Genomic DNA, 26,519 nt, shown 5'->3' on the forward strand with positions numbered 1-26,519 from the left:
TTTTGCACCAGAGAGAGGCCTGGCCTTGTGGTCGTAAATATGGGGGCTGTTGACAAACGGTTTCCCACCCTGGGACTTGGGTTCACAGTTCAAGAGTCACGTGGGTCTGCTTGAGCAGCAGGGCTTGGCCTCTGAGCTGAGCACAGGCTTTGAGAAGAAGCTGGGCTGGCTGAGCCTTACGGGAAAGGAAATGCTCAGGTTTCACTGGAAGGAGGGTGTGTGAGGACGGGGCCAGGGCTGGGAGTTTGAGGGAAAGAATGGTCCCTTTCAATGCAGACAGATGCAGTCTGGCTCAAAGTCAGCCTGGTTAAAAAAAAAACAAAAAACAAAAAAAACCCAAGTGGTCCAATAACATTAAAAAATGTGCACACATTCAAAGTTGTATTTTAAATACCGCACAAGGGCAGATAATAAATGTGATGGTTTTTCCATCCTGTGAGTGTGGAGAGCCTCCCAAAGCCTTAGCAGGTGTGCACAGATAAACATGTATGCATGCTCATTTGGGGTGTATGTAAATACCCTCATACAAGTACGTGTACACATGCAATACTATCCATGGCACACATACTTCCATCTTCTCCTCAGAAAGCTAGGAGTCTGCAGTTGATCTAAGTTTGGCATGGGCTGAAGGCAGTATTTGGAATGGCTGCTTGGACTGGTTGTGAGCAGGGCGACAGGCTTGAAGCTTCTAAGAAAATGAATTACCTTCTTTATCCTGCTGGTAAATGAAGATGGCTGCTGTTAATTTAGAAACCACGGTGAATTTTGGGCCCAGCCATGACAAAGTCCTTAAAGCTTTACAACAGAATTATTCTATTCATAGGTTTCCAGTTTCTAAGTGTTCGTTTCATGATGGGTAAATGGCATGGAGAATTAGAGTTCTGGGGCTTCCAAATGCCCATTTCCATGGGCTTGCTTCTGGGTACACCCATCCTCATGTTCTCTCCTCTTCCCTGTGAGCTCATTTAGGTGTTCATTGTGCCAGTGTCAGCCCAGAGATGCAGGCCAGGCCAGGAAAGCCCTTAGGGCACCTGTCTCCAGGGCTGGGGGCATCCCTGGGAGAGTCAGCTGGGCCTGGGTCAGAGGGAGGGCTCCATAAACCTGGCACTCACGTCCACCTCATAAAACTGCTGCCTAATTAAAGGCAGAGCAGTTCCAGGGCAGGCGGCTCTGTGGACTGGAGGGCTGCACGGTTCGACAGCAGCTCTGAAGGTCAAGCTGAAGTAGCAGAGGTGGTGCAGGCAAAGTTCCTGTGGGCCTGCTCCTTCACCTACAAAGCTGAAAAGTAAGGCAAAGAGGGGTGGGTTGGGCCCACATGATCCCTGAGGGGCTGGCTGGGATGACCCATGGGAGTTGCTGTAGATTAGGCCCTCCAGAATCAGATCAGCAGCTGAGGAAGCAGGCCAGGGCTGGAGTATTTAGCCTACTCCCTAAATATTCTTCCTGGGGAGAGCGAGGTGTTCTATGAAAGAACAAAGAGTTGCAGAACCCTGGGCCTTTTTTGCATTTCAGAAGGTCATGGGTGCTCTTGCTTCTAACTGTGTCCTTTTCTAAAATTTTTTTTTTCAACATTTATTTATTTTTTTGGGACAGAGAGAGACAGAGCATGAACGGGGGAGGGGCAGAGAGAGAGGGAGACACAGAATCGGAAACAGGCTCTAGGCTCTGAGCCATCAGCCCAGAGCCCGACGCGGGGCTCGAACTCCCGGACCGCGAGATCGTGACCTGGCTGAAGTCGGACGCTTAACCGACTGCGCCACCCAGGCGCCCCAAACTGTGTCCTTTTCTAAGAAGTGTGTGCTGGGCCAGCCTTCCTCCTCCTCTGAGACTCTTTCTGGTTTCATGTGTGCTAATCGGGGCATGCTGTGCCAGGCCATTTCTCAGAAGCCTGGTGCTTAGAGGGCTCTTGGGGATTATCATGTCCAATTGCCTTCATTTTACCAATGAGGAAACTGAGGTTCAAAGAGGCTGTGGGACTTGCCTAAGGCAACACGGGGACCTGTGAGCTGGGCCATTGAGTCAGGTGTCCCCACGTGATGCATTGCTCTTTCTACTCCTTCTTCCTGCAGGTCCTGGGGATCAGGGTTGTCCTGAAGATTGAGGATGTAGGTGAAGTGTTCTGCAGAGTGTGAAAATTAAACAATGCATGCAAGCACTCACCCTGTAGGTAAGAGCAGTAAACTGGAGGAAAATGGAGAAAGGGTCAAGATGCTGTGCACCACGTTCCCCTGTCCACATGCTGGCTCTCCCCACAACTGTTCCCCCAGATGGAAGACCTGGTGGGTCCAGAAAGAGGCCTATGAACGTGGCTAGAAAGAGCTCTGGTGCCCAAGGTCTGGAAGGCAACAGGGCCAGGCAGTAGAGAGCCACCCCTCCCTTATCTTGACCCTTCTGTTTCTCTGAAATGGGGTGGGAGAGATTGGGAATCAGCCACCTGAAAGTGTTGTTATTGTGGTAAAACACACATAACATAAAATTTACCATTTTAACCATTTTTTAAGACACAATTCAGTGACATTAAGTATAGTCACATTGCTGTGTAGCCATCACACCATCTATCTCCAGTACCCTTCTCATCAAAACTGGAACTCCGTACCCCTTTAACAACAACTCCTCATTACCCCCTCCTTCTAGGTCCTGGAAACCACCATTCTGCTTTCTCTCTACTTTGAATTTCTATTTGATGACTCTACGTACCTCCTGTAAGCAGAATCATCCAGTTTTTGCCTTTTTGTGTCTGGCGTATTTCACTGGGTATAATGTTCTGAAGGTTTCTCCATGTTGTGGCATAGCCACCTTTGACTTTAAACTCCGCATGTGTTGAGGTGCCTGGGTGGCTCAGTGGGTTAAGCGACTGATTCTTGATATAAGATCAGGTCATTATCTCACGGTTCGTGAGTTCAAGCCCTGTGTCAGGCTCTGCCCTGACAGTGTGGAGCCTGCTTCATTTCTCTCTCTCAATCCCCCTCTCTTTCTGCCCCTCCTCAGCTCACACCACTCTCTCTCAAAACAAACAAACAAAAAACTCCACATGTGTTGCAGGTTCTTTTCTCCCCAGACCACAGTTTCAGACCATGTGGCAGTGCTGGCTTGCTGGAAAGGAGTGGCTTCATGCTGGTGTTCCCTAGTATTGTAGGACTATGGTATGGCCCTGGGTTTCTGGAGCTCTTTGTTCTTGACTTTAGTCTCACATTGGCTTGATTAGCCACAGATCCCTCAGCAGTTTCCTTCTTCTACTGTATTTGCACAGGAAGGAGAATGAGGACTCAGGACAAGTGAAAGGAAAAAGCTACTTAGTTTAGGGATTTTCACACCCTCCTGTAAGATTTAGAAATCTGGAGCGTGTGGCTGGGTGCCTGGGTGGCTCAGTTGGTTAAGCAAACTACTTCGGCTCAGGTCACGATCTTGTGGTTTGTGAGTTTGAGCCTATGTGGGCTCTCAGCTGTCAGCATGGAGCCTGCTTTGTATCCTCTGTCCCCCTCTGTCTCTGTCCCTTCCCAGCTTGTGCACTCTTTCTTTCTCTCTTACAAATAAATAAACATTAAAAAAATATTTCTCCCAAAATCTGGCATGGCTTTAAACATATTTTCTGGGTTTTTCATAAGTTAACATTAAATATTTTAGAGAAAATAGTTTTATATGGCCACTTAATGCCAGGACTTAACAATGCTTGTCTTGTGTGCTGGACTTTCCTATGGACAGCCATGCTACCATTGTAGCCCAGCACAAGGATGACTTATGGCAAAGAGGCCCTTCAGAGAGATGGTGTCTGTGGTGCTGGCAGCTACCAGGGTGGCCCTGGGAACACCCTGGCCTGGCCATCTAGAAGATTCCTTTTTTCTTTTTCACATGAGACACCCCCTGGAGGTTCCCAGAAATAACTGAGTGGAATTGGCAGAGAAATGGGCCTGGGTGGGAGCAGGGGGAAGGAGGATTCCCAGTTATAAATTAGCAGCAGGACAGGTCAAAAGCAAGAGAAATAGGTAAACAATGACTGTTTCCCCATCTGCACTCACAAACCAATAAGCCTGAGTGTGCAATTCCTGATATGGAAGATACTGGGAGAAGAGGAAGTGCAGATCTCCTCCTAGAGCTTATAATCTTGGGAAATAACACATTTCATTTGTTCCTGAAGGAGAGAGTGTGGGGCTGGCCCTCTGAAATGCATGCAGTGTAAGCTCCTCTGCTGAGAGGGCCATGCTCCTGGAGGGGTGTAGTGTGGCCTGAGAGAACATGGCTGAGAGTCCGTGGCCCTGAGAAGGGACTCTCTAGAGCCCCACAGGGGAGTCAGTTAGGCCCTTTAGGCCTTAAATTTGCAAGACCCAACAGAAGTGGACCCTTATGCTTCTGGCTCAGACCCTGAAATTATGACAGGCAGGGAGGGAAGGCATCTTAGACAGTTGGGCCCTGTTCTCTGAGGAAAACTTTTTATTTTATTTTATTTTATTTTATTTTATTTTATTTTATTTTATTTTATTTTATTTATTTTATTTATTTTATATTTTTAGTATATATATATATATATATATATATATATATATATATATATATATGTAGGGTAAAATATGCATAGAATAAAATTTACCATTTTTACCATTTTCAAGTGTACAGTTTACTGACAACAAGTGCATTCACATTGTTGTGCACCATCACAGCGATCTGTCTCAGAACTCTTTATCTTGCAAAACTGGAAACCTATACCCATTGAACAGTAATTCCCCATTCCCTCCCCTACTGGGAACAACCATTCTATTTTCTATCTCTATGAATTTGACTACAGGGACTGCATTTAACTGGAATCATCCAGCTTTTGTCCTTTTGTAACTGGCTTATTTCACTGAACAAAATGTCCTCAAGTTTCACCCATGTTTTAGCATGTGTCAGAATTTCCTCCCTTTTTAAGGCCAAATAATATTCCACTGTAAAGATACCACTGAAGAAGTTCTAGGATTTTGTGGGTGTGTTAGAGAAGTTAGCGATGCAAATCTTATCTGTTACTTCTGCTTTTTAATCTCTGTTTGGCTTTGCATCAAAGAGTTTCTCCTCTTTTTAGAGCTATAATCTAGGCATAGGGATGAAGTTCACCTATGTGGCAAGTAGGCAGGACGAGATGATGCCAGGCAAGCTGAACAGACCATTAGGGCTCTGGGACTCCAAGAGAGATAAAGAACCATGGACTGAGAGCAAACCCATGAGCCAGGTGGGCTTCTTGGAGGAGGCAACTGGGCTTGAGCTAGAGGGAGAGGATGTGAAGAGTAGTTGGGGAGAAGACAAGGAGGACAAAACAGCCATGGGGGAGGCACCAAGCTGCCCTCATAAGCAAGAGTATTTATTTGTTAGACCTTTCTGAAATAAGAAGTTTGAAAGTAACCTTCCTGCTATTTCACTGAGATAGTTTCCTTTTGCATGGAATAGAAGAAAGACAATTTTCCTGTGGTATCAGGAAAGGTCGTGAACTCTGAAGTTGTGAAGATCTGCATTGTGGTCCTAGTTCTATGTTATATTGTGTGAGCTTGAACACATCTCTTAACTTGAGACAAATTTTTCGTATATGGAATGAGCACACTAATACCTGATTTTCAGATTTTTGAGAGTATTAATGTATTTAAAATCTTATTTTTTATTTTAGAGAGAGAGAGAGAGACAGCAAGCAGGGGAGAGAGGCAGAGAAAGAGTGAGAGAGTGAGATAATCCTAAACAGGTTCCACATTCAGTGCAGAGGTCTACTCAGGGCTTGATTCCATGACCCCAGGATCATGACCCAAATTGAAATCAAGAGACTGAGCCACTCAGATGCCCTGAGGGTATTAACGTATTTAAAATACCTAGCACAGCACTTGGCATATAATAGAATATCAATAAACAGTAGAAATGGTATAAATAGAAATAGAGATAATACTAGTAGGAGAGTAATAGAAGACTTATTTATTCAACAAATACTTACTGTTGTTTGCAATGAGACTAACTTTGGACTAGATGTTAAGGATATTGTGAGCAACATAGGCAAGGTCTCTGCATTGAGGAGCTAGGTGAAGAAGGAGATATATGAAAAAGCAAAATGAATAAGCAAGACATGGTTGTGCAGTAATGTGAATGTTCTTTTTTAAAAATGTTTATTTAAGGGCGCCTGGGTGGCGCAGTCGGTTAAGCGTCCGACTTCAGCCAGGTCACGATCTCACAGCCCGTGAGTTCGAGCCCCACGTCAGGCTCTGGGCTGATGGCTCAGAGCCTGGAGCCTGTTTCCGATTCTGTGTCTCCCTCTCTCTCTGCCCCTCGCCCGTTCATGCTCTGTCTCTCTCTGTCCCAAAAATAAATAAAACGTTGAAAAAAAAAAAAATAAAATAAAATAAAAATGTTTATTTAGTTTTGAGAGTGAGTGGGAGAGGGGCAGAGAGAGAGAGGGGGATAGAGAATCTGAAGCAGGTTCTGCACTGACAGCAGAGAGCTTGATGTGGGGCTTGAACTCATGAACCATGAGATCACGACCTGAGCCAAAGTTGGATGCCCAACCAACTGAGCTACCCAGGTGTCCTTGTGAGTGTTCTTAATGCCAATGAATAGTATACCTAAACAGGTCAAAATGATGAATTTTATGTATTTTTTTGTTATTCTCTATGTTGTGTCTGATGCTCCACATCACTCACCATCGGGGAAATACAAGTCAAAACGATGATGAGATATCACTTCACACCTGCTAGAATGGCTAAAATTAACAACACAAGAGGCCATAGGTGTTGGCAAGGATGTGGAGAAAGGGGAATCCTTTTGCACTGCTCATGGGAATGCAAACTGCTGCAGTCACTCTGGAGAACAGTATGGAAGTTCCTCAAAAAAGTAAGAATAGAACTACCCTCTTATCCAGCAAGTGCAATTGCAAATATTACTAGGTATTTACCCAAAAGATAAGAAAATACAGATTCAAAGGGGTACACGCACCCCATTGTTTATAGTAGCACTATCAACAATAGCCAAATGATGGAAAGGGCCCAAATGCCTGTCGACCAATGAATGGATAAAGAAGATGTGATTATATATATATATATATATATACACACATAAATATATATATGTGTATATATATATATATATATATGGGTGTGTGTGTGTATATACGTATATATACGTATACACACACACACCCATATATATATATATATATATATATACATATGTATACACATATACATATGTAATGGAATATTACTCAGCCATCAAAAGAATGAAATCTTGCCATTTGAATGACATGAATGGAGCTAGAATGTATTATGCTAAGTGAAATAAGTCAATAAGAGAAAGACAAATATGGGATTTCACTCATATATGGAATTTAAGAAACAATATAGATGAACATATGGGAAGTGGCGGGACAAAGAGAAGAAAGGGAAACAAACCTCAAGAGACTCTTAATGATAGAGAACAAACTGAGAATGGAGGGAGGTGGGAGATGAGTTAGATAAATGATGGATATTAAGAAGGGAACTTGTGATGAGCACTGGGTGTCATATGTAAGTGATGAGTCACTGGGTTCTATTTTGGAAACCAATATTACACTGTATATCAACTAATAAAAATTTAAATTAAAAAAAAAGAAGATTGTACAGCAGCAAGAGTAGAGACAGGCGACCAAAGGGCAGGCTGTTGCAAACACATGACAATGGCTTAGTGGACAGGGAGAAAAGTGAATGGATTTGAGACACGGAATAGGGAAGATTGAATATGAGGGTGAGGAGGGAACGAGACTCATTGTTTTTGATTTGGGCAACTGTGTGGTACCACTTGCTGAAATGGTGGCAACTGGGGAAGGAACATATTCAGGAAAAAAGCAACTGCTTCTTTTTTTTAATCCGTAATGTCTATGTAATGAGGCCTCCCTAAAACCCCAAAAGGACAAAGTTTGGAGAGCTGCCAGGTTAGTGAACATGTGGAGATTCAAGGAGAGAGGTGCTACCTGGAGAGGGCATGGAAGTTCTGCTCCCTTTCTCTATACCTTGTCCTATACATCTCCTCCATCAGGATGGTCCTGAGTTATACACTTTGTAATAAATGGGTAACCAAGTAAGTAAAATGTTTCTCTTAGTTCTGTGAACTTCTCTAGCAAATTAATCAAATCCAAGGAAGGGGTCATGGGAACCTCCAACCTACAGTCAGTTGATCAGAAGCCCAAGTGACAACTTGGACTCACCATGGGCATCTAAAGTGGGAAGAGAGGGAAGTCTGTGGGACTGAGCCCTTAACCTGTGGGATCTGACACTATTTCCAGGAAGATATTTTCAGAAATTAGTTGAATTGTAGTGCGTCCAGCTAGTGTTGGAGAATTGCTTGGTTTGGGGGAGAAAAATTGATGTCAGGATCATAAGATATCTAAAAAATATCCAAGTGGATATGACAAAATGTCAGTTGGATATTTGGATCTGGAATTCAAGGAAAAATTTGGAGTTAGTAATTTTGGAAATCACCAGCATATAGATGGTGTTTATGGATGTAAGACCAGACAAGAGCATATTAGAAGTAGGAATAACTGCCATTTCTTGAATACTGACAGGTACTGGGCACATTTAATCAAACTCACTTGTAGCAACAACCCTAAGAAGGACGTAGTATTACCATATTACCATTGAGATGGAAAATGTTAGTCATAACCAAACTCCATGCTTCCCTTCATTCATAGCAATAAATTTTATCTGGGATTTAGACATCAGCTGGATGCTACCTCTCCCAGCCCTCTTTGCAGTACATGGGTCAAGTTAATTAAGTTCATCCCATAGAGCGTTAACAGAAATAACATGGGTAACTTTTAGACTGGGGCGCATGAGACAATGGTGTCTATCAGCCATGCTCTCTATCCCCTCTTTACTGACAAAAATGATGATGACCACAGCTGCCTTGGATGCCATGCGCTAAAGATGGTGGAGATATTCTCAGCCTGGGTTCCTGGATAACTGCATAGGTCAGAGCCACCTGCCAAACTGGAACACTCACTTTGGACTATTATATGAGAGAGCAGTCAACTCCTTTGTTCTCTAAGCTCCTGAATTTTGTTGCTCTCTCTGTTATAACAGTTTATTTTATTATCTGTTTATTTTATTTTCTACTAGAACAGTTTATTTTATTATCTACTATGATCATTTTATGAATGTTTGGAGAAGTTAAGATACCCAAGGTCACAGAGCTAGGACCCAAATACTGTTCAGTCTAATTCTAATACCTGACCCATTCATTGCCTCAGGCCAATAAAGATTGAGAAGTAAACTAGAGCTTGGGAATATATGTGTCCCCATTTCATAGCCAGCCTGGTAGTTCAGTGAGTATGATCAGCGGTAAATCCTACCGTTTGGTAGAGAAAATTGAAAACTAATTTGTTTGTATAATTCATGTTCCAGAGAAACTTTGCAGAAAAGTTGGAGGTCTTTGTAATAACTAAGAAGGCAATGTGTTGCTTGGTGCCTACATTACAGTGGAGGGGAGACCCTGTAAGGTCATGGCCAGTGAGGTTTTTCATCTTCCATATGAGCCATACTCAGTTCTTCAGAATTTCTGGGGAACTTGATTCCAAAAATCTCTCTTCAAGATGTCTGAAGTCTTATGAAATCCCATGAGAAAGAAAATCTTTGGGTTTGGCTTCCATGGCAACCAAATGGAGAGGCAAAGAACTGTTTTAAATTTAAGAAGGATTCTTTGCCTCGTCTGGAAAAGAGCAGTCTTGACCTTTGTGATCCAGTCTAATGCCATCTTGGACAAATCTACCATTATGTCTGCATTGTGATCTGAAACCTTCTTGAGCACAATTCCTCTCCCCCACCCACATTTTTTCCCTTTTGTTTAATCACACCCTTAACACCCTTGGGGCATAAGTTTCTTGATTTGCTTTGGAGATATGACTATGATTCCCAAACATTTCCTCCTGGGTAGTCTCTAGGGCTATAAAAAAAAAAAAAAAAAAAAAAAAAAAAAAAAAAAAAGCAGGTTGATGGAAGGTGGGGTTGCAGAGATCTACTCATCTTGAGGTGGACCAAGACATGCTTCGGTCTGTAAGTTCCCTCAACAAACCGTTTCTTGTCAAGTTGGACTTTTCATCCTTTTGCATTGGTCTTACATTTTCTTCTGCTTTTGGAGACTGTTTTGCATATACTTCCCTTTCATGGAACACCTTCATACCACAACTGGAGAAATAATTCCTGTTGTCACCATTATGCCATCAATCTAGAACTGGGCCTGGGATAGATTAATACACAAAGATGAACTTGGCCAAAGGAAGCATGGCCATCAGTGCAGAAGCATACTGCCTACCCAGGGGAGCACTTATTTCTAGTTTAGGTGTGCATTGTTGATCACCACTGCCCCCTGTGGAACCAAGGCCAGCAGAAGACACTAGTTCTGTGGTAGTTGTAGGAACTTTAACTTGAAGGATGAGAAGCTGTCTGAGCTACAGGATTGATTCCCAGTTCTGGATCACTGCATAATTTATTGTCCAAACTAAGATGATTTTCAAAATGAAAGGGACAATATTAATGATTATCCTGGGACAACGGGATACAATCAAACTGCCTCAGGGAAACTAGGATGGATGGTCAACCTTCTATACACTGTTGTTCCCAGAAGGGTCTTGAGAATCTCTGCCGTGATACATGGGCTTAAGTGTATGAGCTTTTGTAAGAATCTTTTCCTTACATACTGGTCCTGTGTTTTTTTTTTTTTTTAAACTCAAAACATTAATTTATTCACATCTTTTGATAGAGGGCCAAAATCTTTTCTTTGAGTGTCATCATTAGAAGTTGGAGTTCCACGACATCTTTCTTTAATAAATAACACTCAGTACATTTATTGATTGATTTCCAGTTTCAGCTTCTTTAAAGTGAAGAAGGAACTTAATTCAGTAGTGAAGAAATTCCAATATAGACTCCTCTATTTTAATGATTTTGTTCTTTATCTCACCTCAACCTAATTTTACAGCAAAAAATTTTAGTAATAGTTTGCCTTTACTGAATATTTTTTATTAATATAATTTATTAACAAATTTGTTTCCATACAACACCCAGTGCTCATCCCAACAAGTGCCCTCCTCAATGCCCATCACCCACTTTCCCCTCTCCCAGACTCTGCATCAACCCTGTTTGTTCTCTGTATCCAAGAGTCTCTTATGTTTTGCCTCCCTTCCTCTCTGTAATTTTCCCCCCATTTTCCTCTCCCCCATGGTCTTCTGTTAAGTTTCTTAAGGTCTACCTATGAGTGAAAACATATGGTATCTGTCTTTCTCTGACTGAATTATTTCACTTAGCATAATACCTTCTAGTTCCATCCATGTTGCTGCAAGTGGCCAGATTTGATTCTTTCTCACTGCAAGTAGTATTCCATCGTATATCTAAACCACATCTTCTTTATCCATTCATCAGTTGATGGACATTTAGGCTTTTTCCGTAATTTGACTATTGTTGAAAGTGCTGCTATAAACATTGGGGTACATGTGCCCATATGCATCAGCACTCCTGTATCCCTTGGATAAATTCCTAGCAGTGCTATTGCTGGGTCATAAGGTAGATCTATTTTTAATTTTTTGAGGAACCTCCACACTGTTTTCCAGAGTGGCTGCAGCAGTTTGCATTCCCACCAAGAGTGCAAGAGGGTTCCCGTTTCTCCACATCCTCACCAGCATCTATAGTCTCCTGATTTGTTCATTTTTGCCACTCTGACTGGCGCGAGGTGGTATCTCAGTATGGTTTTGATTTATAGTTCCCTGATGAGGAGTGACATTGAGCATCGTTTCATGTGTCTGTTATGGTCCTGTGGTTTTTATGTGTTTGCCTTGAATCAGGTTGCAATTATGAGTTAATAAAAAGAATGCACAAAATCTTATATTTTTAAAAATTTTATTTATTTATTTTTAGAGAGAAAGAGGGAGTGAGTGAGCAAAGCAAACAGGGAAGGGACAGAGAGAGAGGGAGAGAAAAAATCCCAAGCAGTCTCTGAGCTATCAGTGTAGAACCTGATGTGGGGCTCATTCTCACAAACCCTGAGATCATGACCTGAGCAGAAATCAAGAATTGGACACTTAACAGACTGAGCTACCCAGGTACCCCCCAAATCTTCTTATTTTAATAAATGTTCCAAGAAAACAAATGCTTGCTTCAAGTTTACTCTTCCTTCCATGGTCTTGCAGGGCTATCCAGGGCAATGGCATGTAAGAGGAAGTATAAAATCTCAAAAGGTAGATGCTCCCCAAAACTAATGGACTTTCTGACTCATTTATGGGCTAAAATCTGTGGACTTATAAGTCTATAGTGTGTTTCTTTTTATTTTCAGCAGAGCATTTTGTATGTCTTAAAATCCACATTCAGGCATGTTCCCCAAAGCTAGATATGGGTGATCCTGGAGTGAGTTGCCCCTCTTCAGTTGACTGCATCACTCATTCCTGCTTCCTTCTGTTTATCCTGCCAATGGAGGGGTCAAGTTTGGAACAGGCAACTACTCTGGTCTTCTTATCACACCCTGCTTGGCCTGTCTTATCCCTAGAAAATGATTGAACTAAAATTCCATTGCTTTTGGTGTTTCTGATAAAGGTAGACTAACCTTTCAGAACCCTGTTACCTGTTGCTGCCTTTGATCATTGGGCAGGTTCAACCATGCTTTTGGGTCTCTGCTCTCCCATCTTCTGCATGTCTCCTGTGGGTGTGCACCCTGAATTCCTGTTAGAAGTGCTGGTGTCATGGAGCAGTGACCCTGACTAGAGAATGGATACTTTGCTTTCCCTCAAAAGAGTTCTTTTGCAACATTAACTTTCTTGTAATATAGACTCTGTTGTGTGCATGCTGGGGGCTTTCAGTTTGCAGTTAGAGCTCAGTAAATCCCATGGCGTTGAGTTAGCCCCTGGGGTATTGCCATCCACCTCATAAAACTCCTACTTAATTAAGTATGGTATATACAGTTAGAAGCCTTTGCTTCTGGACAAAGCACCAGACCTGAGCATGTAAATGTGTTCCTGCCACATCTGTGCCATGAAGCTGGTGGGCCCCTATATGACTGCAGAAGGAGTGAATCTTCTTCCCTCAGCTGAAGGGCTGTCCCCTAGGATCATAGAAAGCCAAACTGGTAGACCCTCTCCTGCTCCATCAGAACTCAGAACTCAGAAGCCTTTCAGAAGTTTGTTTTTGGCAAAATGTATTTCATAGATGTTTAAATAATTTAACTGATGTTGAAAAAATACAAAACCATCTTTGACTAGAGGAATTGCCATATCAGTGTTCAATTAGAAATACCTTTGTTTCTGGGCACTTGGTTGGCTCAGTCAGTTAAGTGTCCTAGTTTGGCCTGGGTCATGATCTCGCGGTTCGTGAGTTTGAGCCCCATGTTGGGCTCTGTGCTGACAGCTCAGAGCCTAGAGCCTGCTTCAGATTCTGTGTCTCTGTCTGTCTCTGCCCCTTCCCTGCTCAAGCTCTCTCTTTGTGTCTCAAAAATAAAGTAAACATAAAAAAGGAAATACCTTTGCTTCAGGAGAGCTTTGAGCAAAAGGGAATCAGACATTTAGATTCTACTTATCTGAATTAAAAAGAACAGCTTCCCACCTTCTAGTGATAGTACTAAATGATAACAATTAATGTCAGGGGATTCTTTTACCTAACCTTTTATTTAAATTTTAGGTTAACATACAGTGCAATATTGGTTTCAGAAATAGAGCCCAGTGATTCATCACTTACATGCAACACCCAGTGCTCATCACAAGTGCCCTCCTTAATATCCATCACCCATCCAGTCCATTCTCCACCCACCTCCCTCTATCAGCCCTGAGCTGTCAGCACAGAGCCTGATGCGGGGCTTGAACCCACAAACTGCGAGACCATGACCTGAGCTGAAGTCGGATGCTTAACTGATTGAGCCACCCAGGTGCCCCAGTTTGTTTTCTATTATTAAAAGTCTGGGTAGTGAGGAGGGCACCTTTTGGGATGAGCACTGGGTGTTGTATGGAAACCAATTTGACAATAAATTTCATATATATATATATAAAAAGTCTGAGGTTTGTTTCCCTCTCTCCTCTTTCCCCCCCCTTCCCATATGTTCATCTGTTTTGTTTCTTAAATTCCACATGAGTGAAATCATAGGTATTAATCTTTCTCTGACCGACATATTTCACTTAGCATAATACTGTCTACTACCATCCATATCCTTGTAAATGGCAAGATTTCATTCCTTTTGATGGCTGAGTAATATTCCATTGTATGTATATGTACATATGCCACATCTTCTTTGTCCATTAATTAGTGGGTATATGGGCTTCCTCCATAGTTTGGTTATTGTTGATAATGCTGCTACAAACATTGGGGTTCATTTACTCCTTTGAATCTATATATTTGTATCCTTTGGGTGCTTAGTAGTGCAACTGCTGGATCATAAGGCAGTTCTATTTTTAGTTTTTTGAGGAACTTCCATTCTGTTCTCCAGAGGGGCTGCAGCAGTTTTCATTCCTATCAACAGTGCAAGAGGTTTCCCTTTCTCTGCATCTTCATCAACACCTGTTGTCTCTTGGGTTGTTAATTTTAGCCATTCTGATAGGTGTGAAGTGGTGCTTCTGATGAGTACTTTTGTGCATCAGTAATAAGGAGATACTATATAATTAACATTTGTAAAAATAAGTTCATGAGATAGGGCCATATGATGATTAAAGGTGTGCTGGGGCTGAAAGAGGGGCTACAAAGGGCTACTGCTAACTGCAGTAAGATGCAAGGACCACTGTGACCACCTTGGATCATACAAAGAGTCATTTTTTTTCAGTGAACACAATACAGTCTTAATTCAGTTGAAATGAAGACTTTATATAATTTGATGCAAAAAGAGAGGGGTTTCTTCTGGATTACCTATTGGACCCCTTCCAGCTCTGAAGACCTCTCAGGACACTTTAGATAACATTTTTCTTACTGGAAGATATAGTGCATATAGTAGAAAGAACATGAGCTTTGCAGTCAGATATACTTGATATACCTTTGCAGACAGCTTCCAATCCTGGGTCTATCACTTGCTGGTCACTGACATTAAAATTACTTCCCCTCTAAGCTCATTTCCTTGTCTCAAAAATGGAATGGTATTCCTTATTTTATGGGGTAGCAGTGGGGCTTAAATGAACGTGCCATAAAGAGCCTTTCCTCAATTCACCCAGTACATGTGAACCCAATGTTCCCAATGATTATATTTAAGAACATGATGGACATGTTCATGTTCCCTTGTCTCCTGGGATGGAAGCAGAAGTATCCACCTATCTTTTCTCATCTTAAAGACAGGACACTGAGATAAGAATGACAGAGGGTGAAGAAGCATCTTTCTTAAGCAGCAACTCTGCCAGATTTTGGTGACATATATGATTACAGCCTTGGTATTTGGTCCAACTTGCCTTGGGGTCAGGTGGGAGCCATCTTAGGCTACAGCTGGGGACTATGATAGATGACAGGATCAGAGAGTGGGCTGAACAGCTATGTCTCTGGAAGTTCAAGATACTCTTGAAGAATCCTGGCCTTATCACCATCTTGTCCCAATCACAGCTGGATGGTGGCCATAAACTACATCCAGTAAATGAGTGTCTTGCTGTGTAACAGGCACTATTTTAGGGTGTGAGGATACAGCCCTGGATAAAATAAACAAAAATCCCTGCCCTCTTGGTCCTCGCATTCTGGTGGATAGTTACAGATAATTCATGGGAACTGAAGTGTAAGAACTCTACCAGCAAATACTTCTTGTCTTGAACTGAATTACCTCCATAACTCCAGCAAGGGCTCTGCAAACTACATCCCTCCCTATTCTCCACTGGTCCTCCTTTGAGTGAGGTCAGACTTGAGAAATCTTAGTTTGCTGGGACTCTATTCTCTGTGTACCTGCTGAAAGGTGACAGGATGGCCCCATTAATGTGAGTCTTTGAATTGCATAAAGCTTCCTTCCTAGATGAAGGCCTTGGTGTAGATTACGCAAAAGGTTCAGAGGCAGGACTTCCAGAATGGCTGCGTAAGGAACTAAGAAAACTCTGTCCTCAGCAAAGATTTAACTGGTGAAAATTATTTAAAAAGATAAAACATAGCCCAATAACCATTTAAAGCCTTTAGTTATTGTTCTAAGGGCACATAGCAAAGGAAGAATTTTTGAGAAAATCTACTATATCTTCACAAGAATAGCAAGAGTCAGTGGCGTTTGAGCCATGACTTGCTCTCTTCACCCTCACCTCACCCCTAGCTCTGTGTGATGTCAGCTCTACTCTGTGATGGCAAGTGAAGCAAAGAGGATGGGGGCTCACTCCCCTAGTTCATCCCAGAAGGGACAGGTCATTTACACTTCTCATTCCCCTCAGCCTGCGTTGTACACATGTTACTCCATTTGGGCATGGCTGGAGGACTGGGTTCTCTTCCCTACAGGATATAGGGATGGAGATATCATCCATGTGTAACTGGGGCCTCATTGTCCCATTCCAGCTTCTTCAAAGAGTGGAGCTTCCATACAGGGAGAAGCATGCTGAGAAGACCAGGGGTCACCATCCCTTTCAGAACCTGCCCTTAGAGTAGAGGTATCCCTCTGGGCTGTAGGATGAGCCCCAAAACATTACCCATGCCACAAAGAGACCCATTAGGAAGGAACTTAAGCACAACATCTGACAAGACACTGGCTAAAGGCAGTGACTCCTGGGAAGCCAGATATAAAAATATAATAAAATTTATTCCTGGTTGTCTAGAAGACTGTGCATACCCAAGGCTGTACCTTCTCAGGAAAGAGAACAGTTGACTACGAGTCCTGACTGAAGATAGGGCAATATCATAAATTCCCTGAACTGTGAAAGCATCTCCAAGCCACATACAGAACCAAAGGATAAAAATCTAAGTGGTTAAGGGCCTTAAGCACAACTGTTGACCAATAAGTGGTTTATGCAGACCCAGGTGACCTCTACAAAGTCAAGTTAAAAGACATAAGCAAGCAAAAATTTCTGAGGAGGGACATCAGTGCCTGTGCCCTGAAAAGGAAATATATTTTTCAGAATTAGCCCAGCCAAATAAAAAAAGTTAACAAATTAATGAGAAAATCAAAATGGGGGCTCAGTTTCAGAGTTACTACAATATACTAGCTAAATGTCCAAGTTTCATCAAAAAATTCTAAGCTACACAAAGGAACAGGAAAGTGTGGCTGATATACAGAAAAACAAAAACAAACACAAACAGACAAACAAACAAAGCAGGCAATAGAAGCCCCTTGGAGGAGGCCTAGATGTTGGATTAGGTAGGTAAATACTTCAAAGCAGGGATTACAAATATGTTCAAAGAACTAAGGAAATCCTATTTCAAGAATTAAAGGAGGGTATGATAAAATGACTCATAAACAGAATATCACTAAAGGGATAGAGATTATAAAAAAGAACCAAATGGGAATTCTGGAGTTGAAAAGCACAACAAACAAAAATGAAAGTTCACTAGAGAGGTTAAAGAGTAGATTTGAGCTGGTAGAAGAAACAACCAGCAAACTTTGAGGATAGACAGAAATTATGCAACCCGAAGAACACAGAGAAAAAGAGTAAGGAAAATGAACAGAGCCTCAGAAAACTGTTGGACTTATAAGCACCCTGACATGCATGTAATGAAAGTTTCAAAAAGGTTGTGGAAGATTTTTTTCTGCATAACTGATAAAACGGGATTATTTTAGCCCCTTAGGGAATATTATCTATAACAAGATTTTCAAAGTTATTTGAGCATTATGAACAATCCATTCTACATTGCAATAATCTACCACATATGTTTATACAGGCACTAGAAACAGTTCATAAAATAATATTTGTCATTATTTTATGTAATTTGCACTAATTTTCAAAATTTTTATTTTATTTTTCAAGAAATAATTTTTTTTAATATGAGATTTATTGTCAAATTGGTTTCCATACAACACCCAGTGCTCATAAGAAAAATTTTTTATATTGATGGTCACAGCCCACTGATGTGATCCCGTGAGCTTCAAATGATTAGTCTGATGGGTGAAAAACACTGTGCTCAGGAACTTTCTGAACACCCTTAAACAATAGATTAAGAAATAGCATGCCTGGCATGACCAGTGGCTTCTCAGTGTCTCTTACTCCTCTTTTAGTGTTCTTCTATCCTACCTGATCTAGTCAATATTCATTCATCCCACGAGTGAATGTATCAGTGATTTGTTGAGTACCAACTGTGTTGTTGAGTACCAACAAGTTCTAGGCTCTGATGATATATCACTGAACAAAATAAACAAAAAAAATCCCTGTCCTCTTGGTCCTCACATTCTGATTGAGGGAAACAGGTATTAAACAATATATAAGTGAAATATGTAGCATGTTAGATGGTGACAAATGCTCTGAAGTAGAATAAAGCTAGGGAATGAGTGTAAATAGGGTTTGTGGGGGCACCTAAGATCTGAAAGAAGTGAGGAATAAGCCATGAGAATATGTTGTGGAAGAGCCTTATAGGCAGAAAGAACAACAAGTACAAAGGCCTTCAGGTAGGACCATGTCTGGAAAGTTCAAAGAGTAGCATGGACAGAATGGTTGGGGTGGACTGAGCAAAAGGGACAATAATAAGAGAGGAGGTTAGAGAGGTAACAAGATCAGATTATGTACGGCCTTTTAAGACTTTGGCTTTTACTCAGTAATATGAGAAGCCATTAGAGAGTTTTGAGCAGTAAGGTGACATGAACTGACACGCATTTTAACAAAATCACTGTTTCTGCTGTGTGGATTAGATTGAAAAGGACAAGGAAGGATCCAGGGAGACCAATTAAGAAGCTTTTGTAGTAGTTCAGGTGAGAGAAGATTATGGTACCATATCAGGGCAGTAGCAGTGGCACTGGTAAGTGGTGGCCGCATTTGGATATTTTGAAGATAGAACTGACAATATTTACTGATGGACTGGATGAAGGGTGCAAAAAACAGGAGTCGTGGATGAGACCATCCTCAAACATTGAGGCACTCATCTTGTGTCCCATCCCATTAAACATAATTTTATCTGGCAGGCAGTGATGGAGACATTTAATTAAAATAAATTAAAATAAAATAAAATTCTGGAAGACCAGAATTCCAGATCCATAAAAAAATAAAATTAAATAAGAGATAATAGTTATGGTTCTGGCAGGCAAGGGAGTTGGAACAGATGTTTGAGGTGAAGCCAATTCCCTCTTTGTCCCTAAATCTCATGTTTCTAACCACTCTGATGCTATCTACATGTGACCTTGGACTGCTGAGTGACCTGTTTCTGTCCTAGATAACTATGACTTTCGTCTTTCTTCTCTGTTCAATCTGAGCAAATGCAAACTAATCAGGGGAAATAAAATGCATCCTCATTTGTTCCCTGCTTCATGTCTGAACAGAAGGGAAATCTCCCCTGCCCTTTTAGGACACTGTCTGTGCCCACTTTTCTGTTCTAGCTGTTCTGTCTGCTCATTTCCAAGTCATGGGGGCTTCTGAGGATCAGAACTCCCTTAGCAGCCGGCAGGTGGCTCAGGGAGTCCACCAGCACGAGCTAATATCGCCCCCTGCTGTCCCAGCACTGCCTGAGACATTTTGGTCTCTCTGTGCCCCAAGTCTGATCCAAAGTAGCCAGGTAATGTTGTTCTTCCACACTCTGGGAGGGGATATGATGAAGTTAGTGCCCTATTTTTCCATTTCTGATGATGTAGTTAGTTAATACTATTTTTCGACAAATGCAACACACTTGTACTCTAAAAGGACTGTCTTTATAGGGCTAGCAGAACTAAATTCTTTCGGGGACTCAAAAATGAATTATTGGCTTTAATAGCTTCTCCATAACATGCTTAAACACAATTCCATCTTTCAGTTTGTAACACTTTCTTCATTGGTGTTTTTCCCCACCATCATGAAACACTTTACCTGTACATTAAGGGATGCTATGCTGTTAGAGATGACCTTGCTAAGAATGATTCTTTCTTCTGAGTCTCAGTGAAAAATAAACTCCATGTTTTTGGTGAATGGACAAGATTAGCCCACCCCGTGTGCTCTGGAAAATATGCAGCACAGTTTCTGTGAAGTAGAAAACCTAGAATTCAGCAGCGGAAAGCCTTGTAAAGAAAACCACATGTTACAGTTTACAGGTCAGTTGATATCCTCCATGGAGGCCGCCTTCGTTTCTGGCTTGGACCTGCTGATACATCAACGCCACATCCGTCAGCACTGCTCAGGGATTCAAATGGAAGGCGTGGTCTTTGGGCAGCACATGCCCTCTGCACATTCACAGTTCCAGATGACACAGTCCTCTCTCTTACTTCATTAGTGTTTTGAATAGAACATTCCATTATTGGTGGTTTCTTTGAGCAAATTGTCCTTTAGATGGGTGGGTTAATGCTTGTTTAATGAAACCATTCTTGTTAAATCAAAGCCACTCTGAATAATGCTTTTTCCTGTGGAATTCGTCTTTCTGTATCTAAATGAGATGTTGAAGTATATTATGCACTGACCAACTGCATTTACATTAAGAGAGATTAGATAAAAGGGCCTCCCTGCTGCTGAGGGGCTCCACTGTTGCTCCTGGAATCCCCAGACATCAGGTTTCACACAGATCCTCTGCGGTTATCATTCAAGTTCTGAGTTGGGAAAGAGATGTAAGGATCCAGCCAGAAAAGATTTTCAGAGCCAAATATCCAGGCTTCTTTTTTTTTTAAACTGACTTTGCTGATTTTGGCAAACTCTTCCACTTATAACACTTAGTGCATTTACAAATAATAGAGTGAATTGGGACAGAAGGGCAAGTGTTTCCTGATGATATCGTCAGATTTCATTGTTTAAGATATCACCACAATAAGAGATAATCCAATGTTTTGCACACCGTGCATTGTTTCAGTAACATGTTTTTGCCAAGTGAATTAGTAGTACATGGGGATGGGTGTTACATGGGTGTGGGTCTCTTCATTTATAAATACTTTGTGAGTTGAGATGGTTTATACACTAAACCGACCATTTGAAAGTTGATAGAAAAGGGCTAAATGCAGAGGATAGCTTGATAATATATTAAAAAACAAATATACAAAAATATTTTATTGGATTAATAGGCATTATATTTAAAACAATAAAATAAAAAGAGATAGGTTCACATTCTTTTCAGGAGCAACTGAAGCTGCTTGCTTGCTGTTATAAGCTTATGTGTGGAGAGCAGTGGGTCTAAATGAGGTGATTTCTTTTTTTTTTAATTTTTTTTTTCAAACGTTTATTTATTTTTGGGACAGAGAGAGACAGAGCATGAACGGGGGAGGGACAGAGAGAGAGGGAGACACAGAATCGGAAACAGGCTCCAGGCTCGGAGCCATCAGCCCAGAGCCTGACGCGGGGCTCGAACTCACGGACCGCGAGATCGTGACCTGGCTGAAGTCGGACGCTTAACCGACTGCGCCACCCAGGCGCCCCTAAATGAGGTGATTTCTTATGCTTAGGTTCAGAAAAACCTGAAGAAACAAAGTCAATTAAAGTGTCCAAATATTTCTAAGACTTAAATGCTGTTGTCATAGATGTAAAGTTATTCTCACCTAAGCTTATCACAAGAACCAAAATAAAGAAAACCTCGTAGAAAACATTCTGAGAAATGCAGTCTCTGAAGCTTGCTTTGAGGATTCAGTCTTCAGTAATTAGGGCTTTACTGCATGGTTTTATTTTATTTTATTAAAAAAAATTTTTTTAGTGTTTATTTTTGAAAGAGAGAGAATGAGCAAGCATGAGTGGGGGAGGGGCAAAGAGAGGAGACACAGAATCCGAAGCAGGCTCCAGACTTTGAGCTGTCAGCACAGAGCCCTATGCGAGGCTCAAACTCATGAACTGTGAGATCATGACGTGAACTGAAGTCGGACACTTAACTGACTGAGCCACCCAGGTGGTCCTTTACTGAGTGGTTTTAAATATTTGTTTGAATTAGAGCAGAAGCTGCTTATTCTGAAATAATTTTAGATTTAGAATAAAATTGCAAAAAAAAGTAAAGAGAATTCCTGGGTACCCCTCATTCTGCTTCCCCTTATGTTACTATCTGACACATCCATATTATAATGATCAAAACCAGGGATTTAGCATCCATCTAATACTGTTAGCTAAAGTACAGATTTACAGACTTACTTGTTTTTCTATTAATGTCCTTTTCCGCTTCTGTTCCAGGATGCAGTCCAGGCTCCACACTGCAATTTGTTGCCATTTCTCAATGACAGTAATGACACTTTACATTTCTACAATGCTTCACAGTCTTTCATCCTTGGGATATAGGATTCCATCTCACAGTGGACCACCTCAGAAGTCAAAGCTCTGGAAGGTAAACTCTTTGGCATGAAGCTTTTGATAACTTCCCTGTATTAGTGAGACTTGCCAACAATCAGGAAAGAGTGAGGCTATTCAATATCAGAAAAGCACCAACTGCATTCTGTACATCTTCATACAGAGATTAGCAAATAAATAAACACATCAACAAATAAACACCTACAGCTTACTAGGAATGCCAGGAAACATGCTTCTGCTTTATTTTTCAGTTTCCTCTTTTTTCGCATTTTACTTTCTTATATGTACTATTTATGGTAAATCCTGTGTCCTGTTTCTAATCTCTGATATGAAGGTAATTCTGGGTGGTGACACTTTAAATTTTTGCTACTGTGGTTCCTGGCATTGATCTTTGACATTACTAGGATGATGATGATGATGATGATGATGACGATGATAACTAGTATTTTGTAAGCAAATTTCCATCATAGAAGTCATAGGGCCTTTATTCCTTTACTCATTCTAACAGCATTTGTGGGGAGTAAGAGAGTCTAGTACCAGAGCCCAGCAGGAAACATCTCTGTGTCATATCAGTTTGATTTGCATTGACTCTGACCCTCGTATCCTCTTCTTTGTAATTCTTCCTTTAGGGCAGAAGATGCTATTAGTTTTTCTCTGTTTTGGCCTCTGCTGCCAACTACTCTTCTTGTATTTCAATCTTGGATGTTGAAGTTCTAAACCCATTCGTCTTATTTAAAATTCTTACCCTCAGTAAATGTATCCACATCCATGACTTATAATTTCACTTAAAAGGCGATTGGTCTAAGTTCCAAGGGGGCAGTGATAATGTCTGTTTATTTTTTTTTAATGTTTATTTATTTATTTTTGAAAGAGAGCAAGAGAGACAGAGCACACAAGGTGGGGAGGGGCAGAGAGTGAGGGAGACACAGAATCCAAACCAGGCTCCAGGCTCTGAGCTATCAGCACAGAGCCTGATGCAAGACTCAGACTCACTGACCATGAGATCATGACTCAGGCCAAAGTCGGACGCTTAACCAACTGAGCCACCCAGGCACCCCGATAATGTCTTTTTATTAATGAAAGTCTAGAACTTCATGTACAGTACCTGGTACAATGTAGGGGCTCAAGAAATCTCTACTGAACAAACATCAGAATCAATCTTTATTTCTAGTGCTGACCTATCTCCTAAACTCCAGACCCATGTCTCCAATCACTTACTCAACCTCTTCAAACTGGTGTCCTACAGAAACTTCAAACTTGACATTTCCCAAAGGAAGCTAAATTCCCCAGGCCAATGCACTTCCTCTCCATGATTCCCTTTTGTAGAAAATATCCTCAATGTACAAACTGTTGTTCAGGCCAGAATCCTGGGAGGTAGACTCCACTCCTTCCATTATCTCACTTTGCACATTTAATCTGTTAGCAAGTCTTAGTGTGTTTTTTTCCCTAAACATTTCTAAGATTTATCTACTTCTCTCCATTCCCATTGGCACTACCCAGATCGAAGGCAACAATAATTCTCTCAGGTGCAGTTGCCTTCCTCTTGCTTCTAGTCTTACTCCTCACTCTTCAGTTTTCTTCTCTGCAGCCAGTGTGGAACTTCTAAAATGTAATCTGGTCATATCATTGTGACTTAAAAGCCTCCAGTGGTTCCCAGTGTACTGACAATACTCAGCACCATTTTACACATTTTTTGACTAAGATGAATGGTAAGAAATACTTGTCACATCTAGACCCAGTAAACATACACACTCATGCATATGTGCACATGTATGTGTAACACACACACACACACACACACACACACACTTTAGTGGATTATGGCACTAAATTCAAGAATAAAGATGGATAGGATAAAAAGTAAAATAAAGAGTAATGTTCCACATCTATAACATGGCTTGTGAGACCCCTGGGGATCAGGTTCCTGTCTTCCTCCATGTACCCCTCCCCAACTCTGGCTTCATGCTATGTCAGGTCTGGGTAGTTTTCAGATTCTTCAACCTGCCATGGTCTTACATAGCCAGTATGTAATGTTTCCTTCCTCTAGAAAAATACTCATCTTCTTTACCACCTGCTTGTCTCTTGCCCCCAAACTTGAGGACTCAGCCTAAATGTCCCTTTATCAGTGAGGCTTTGCTTGACCTGCCTTTCCCCACAAGCCTTAGCTCAGGTTACCCCATGCCCCATGAACTTTCAGAGTACTGTGTGCCACTTATATAATGAAATGTGATTTCTTTACTCTGTAAGGGCAGCAGCTATACATGTCTTTCTCATCAAGGTATTCAGAGTGTCTGGCAAAAGACAAGTAATAAATATTTGTTAAATTACCAGATTGATGAGTCAGACCTTTTTTGTGTAATGGTCAGGCTCATAACTTACATCAATGAAGATTAAAGCATTGCTTCTTGATTGGGAAATAATGATGAAACTAGGTTTGAATTTCTCAGCTAAATTTCCAGGAGAACTATATCTTAGACAGTTGAAGAAGACATTTATAGAACCATAAATTCATGTGCACTTAATGCTAACTATTTAAATAGTCTCACAGTAACTTTAATACATCATAAGTGTCTAAGTTAAACAGCCTTTGGGTTCCTAAGATTAAAAAAATAGCAAATGAGTTTTTATGATCAAATTGAAAATTAAAATTACAGAACTCTATAATATATAGTTGAAAATGTATTTTGATCATATAGTTAAATATATTTAGAGTTTCAACATAACTGTGTTTTTAGTGCTATTATTTATACATTGCTTTTATACAGGTAGATATGTCATATACCAAACATTAAAAACTGGAAAGAAACTTTTTTACAACAACTTTATTAGTTATAACCATGTTAGAATGACATGGAAACCCAGGCTTTAGGTCAAAGATATCTAATTTTATTATTGAGCTGTTCCTTACTTTGCAATGCTCTGCTCTACATTTTATTTGTTAAAATCTCTTAGAAATTGTTAGAAATCCTCTCCATTGTACTTCAAACCCTTCTGTAATGTTTCCCCAAGTGACTGTCCAGACTATACCTTCCTTTGTTCAGCACATGTTTTAGAGCAGACTCAGGCCTTGTGGGAGAAATACATTTCATGTCTAAACAGCTATTGTGATTAGAAGGTTCTTACTTATATTGAGTTGGAATCTGCCCCCTCTCAACCCCTAGAGCTCTCCCCATTTGTACTGTCTCTCTCTGTCTTCTGAGTCCAACACAACAAGTCCAAGTCCATTTCCACAGCCAGCTCATTAGGAATTTGAAGGCAGCAAATAACATTGACCAACATTTCCTGACACTGCCCTTGACTCTACATAATTAACCCTGATATGGCATGATTTCCAAATTCTTAACTGGCTTGGTCTGCCTCCTCCAGATCTAGAAAGCCAATGTTGTTTTTCAGGTGACAAATAGTAGCTGCTTAGGCAATATATTTATTAGCCAGGATTTAATCAGGAGACAGAAACCACTTAGTAATTTGAACAGGGAAAGTTTATTCTTCTGCATGTTGCTGTCCAGTTCTCCCAGCACCATTTGTTAAAGAGACTGTCTTTTTTCCATTGGATATTCTTTCCTGCTTTGTCAAAGATTAGTTGAACATACATTTGTGGGTCCAATTCTGGGATCTCTCTTCTATTCCATTGTCTGTTTTTGTGCCAATACCATGCTGTCTTGATGATTACAGCTTTGTGGTAGAGGCTAAAGTCTGGGATGGTGATGCCTCCTGCTTTGGTCTTCTTCTTCAATATGACTTTGGCTATTTGGGGTCTTTTGTGGTTCCATACAAATTTTAGGATTGCTTGTTCTAGCTTTGAGAAAAATGCTGGTGCAATTTTGATTGGGATTGCATTGAAGGTGTAGATAGCTTTGGGGAGTATTGAAATTTTAACAATATTTATTCTTCCAATCCATGAGCATGGAAGGTTTTTTCCACTTCTTTGTATCTTCAATTTCCTTCATAAGCTTTCTAGAGCTTTCAGCATACAAATCTTTTACATCTTTGGTTAGTTTATTCCTAGGTATTTTATGCTTCTTGGTGCAATTGTGAATGGGATCAGTTTCTTTATTTGTCATTTTGTTGCTTCATTATTAGTGTAAAAGAATGCAACTGATTTCTGTACATTAATTTTGTATCCTGCGACTTTGCTGAATTCATGTATCAGTTCTAGCAGACTTTTGGTGGAGTCTATCGGGTTTTCCATGTATAATATCATGTCATCTGCAAAAAGTGAAAGCTTGACTTCATCTTTGCCAATTTTGGTGTATTTGATTTCCTTTTGTTGTCTGATTGC

The sequence above is a fragment of the Puma concolor genome, chromosome B2 (assembly GCF_028749965.1).
Source record: "Puma concolor isolate L17-30 chromosome B2, mPumCon1.1.hap2, whole genome shotgun sequence".
NCBI classification, from domain to species: Eukaryota; Metazoa; Chordata; class Mammalia; order Carnivora; family Felidae; genus Puma; species Puma concolor.